At 37.7% G+C, this 2,401-nt stretch overlaps 1 protein-coding gene across 1 annotated transcript in view; it reads right to left on the minus strand.

Moving 5' to 3' along the window:
• LOC106877568 (DNA excision repair protein ERCC-8) overlaps positions 1-2,401 on the minus strand; it is a 17,666-nt gene that overhangs the window by 14,218 nt on the left and 1,047 nt on the right. The window lies entirely within an intron of this gene.

Consider the following 2,401-nt stretch of genomic DNA (forward strand, 5'->3'; position numbering starts at 1 on the left):
GAGAGAGAGAGAGAGAGAGAGAGAGAGAGAGAGCATGAGAGAGAGATTTTGTTTTTGTATTTAGTTTGCAAGATTCTTTATGTGAATATGTGTGCTGAAGTATATTTTGTTGTGTCTGGGGAGAGTCATTCTGTTTTAATGCCTTATTAATTAACACATTCGCCAGTTCAATTTCCCCTCATTAATTTTTTTTTTTCTAAAATTTCCGTTGCTTCTTGCAACCTCTTCAATAGTCATTGACTGTTATCGGGGCCATGTTCTTTTTGTTTGTTAGTGCACATGTATGTGCATCAGTGTGCATGTGTATACACATGGATGTACATATGCCTCTGTGTGTATGTATATATATATGTATGTGTGTGTGTATGTTTATATGTATGTATTCAGCATATTCATGTGTTTGTATGTGTGTGTGTGTATTCGTATGTGTACCTCTGTCTCCTTCTGTGTGTATGGGTCTGTGTGACTATGTACGTGCATCTGTTATGTATGGTGCCTCCATGTAGAATATGGAGGACTGTTTTTTGTTGTCATATTGTCTCAAATGTTCATTTAGTGTCTTTCTGCAATACTTCTAAGAAGAAGAATTAAAATAGTGCAAAGAAACAGGCATGTGAACTAGTGTTTGTGATATGTTAATTAGGGCATGTCAGCTGGTTGGACTTTTAGGATGTTAGTATGGAGCTGAACTGTCTCATATTCTTTCTTTGATTCCAGTCATTGAATTGCAACCATATTGGGGTACTACCTTCAAGGATATAGTTGATTTAACAGACTCCAGTACTTATCGCCAGCTTTTGGAAGGATGAAAAGCAAAGTCGATTTGGGTGAAATTTGAACCCAGAGCGATATAACTAATAAACCACAAAGTACAGTATTCGACACAATTTATTCTTGCCATTTACCACCCATAAAATAAATTGCATTAATTTTGGTGATTTTTGAACTCTGCATATAAAACAAATAGGATGACCACTACTGAGTAATGGTCCAATGAAGATCTTATTTGACCTTTGTAAGTTAGGGCTGAAGTATTTTGTATGGTAAATGTACACCTATTTTTATTTTATTATTATAAAATTATAGACTGAACAAAATGTTCAGTTCAGTTTTCATGCCTCTCCTTACCTATGATCATGAAAGTTGGATTATAACTGAAAAAATACAGTCGTGAATATAAATGGCCAGAATAGGGTTCCTCTGAAGGATCTTTTGAGTAACGTTACTTGACAGGGTGTGAAGTTTGGAGATCAGAAAGTCTCTCCAGGTCGAGCCACTACTTGACCACACAGAGGTCTGGCTCTGGCAATACGGATATGTGATTAGAATGTTGCAGGAAAGAAGGATAAGCCAATCAGCAGTAGACCAAGAGTAAGATCTTCTTCCACATTACACTATGTTTGGATAATATCTATAGTCTCAGTCGGTCACATTTGGGAACCTAGCAAGAAATTGTAGTGATGGTTGCTTCTGATAGGACCCTAAGGAGGAGGTGCCTGGGACTCTATCACCACGACTCTCTCAGGAATAATGGGTGGAGGAAATGGATGGATGGGTGGATGGAGATTATCAAATAGGTTCACTTGCATTTTTCGCTGACAATTTCATTCATTATCTGCAGATATTTGCACAGGGTTCACAATAACGAGGAAATGATGATTGGTGTTTACTAAAGCTAGGTAACTGTAAATTATTGATTTCAAATTTTGGCACAAGGCCAGTAAATTCGGAGGAGAAGGTGACTCAATTACATCAACCCTAGTGTTCAACTGGTACTTATTTTATTGACCTCGAAAGGATGAAAGGAAAAGTTGACCTTGGCAGAATTTGAACTCAGAACGTGAAGATGGACGAAATGCTGCTAAGCATTTTGCCAAGCATGCAAATGATTCTGTCAGCTTTGCTTCAAATTTTGCCACAAGGTCAGCAATTTTAGTGGGAGTGGGTTCAGCGATTACATTGACCCCCCCCCCTCTCCAGTACTAGACTAGTACTTTATTTCATCAACCCTGAAAGGAGAGAAACCAAAGCTGACCTCAGTGAAATAGAATTCAGAACGTAAAGGCCAACGAATTTTGATTGATTTAATACTTAGGATGTATCTGGTTTGGTTGCCAGCATTTGTGCAGGCCTAAATTTTAGAAAAGGGGGAAAATTACGCCACAAATATTAAAAACTATGCTTGGAAAGTACATATATCCAATATCACCCCTATCCCACTGTTGAAATAAAAACTTTGGCCAGATTTGAACTAAAAAAGTGAAATCGACAAGACTAAATAGCGCGAGACATTTTGTTCGCTGCTCTACCGGTTCTGCAATTCATTAGTAATGAGGGAGGAAAAACGCAGTCGCTCGATTCGCAAGAAATAGCAGCCATAGTGACTTTAAAAAAAAAAAAA

The sequence above is a fragment of the Octopus bimaculoides genome, chromosome 19 (genome assembly GCF_001194135.2).
Source record: "Octopus bimaculoides isolate UCB-OBI-ISO-001 chromosome 19, ASM119413v2, whole genome shotgun sequence".
NCBI classification, from domain to species: domain Eukaryota; kingdom Metazoa; phylum Mollusca; class Cephalopoda; order Octopoda; family Octopodidae; genus Octopus; species Octopus bimaculoides.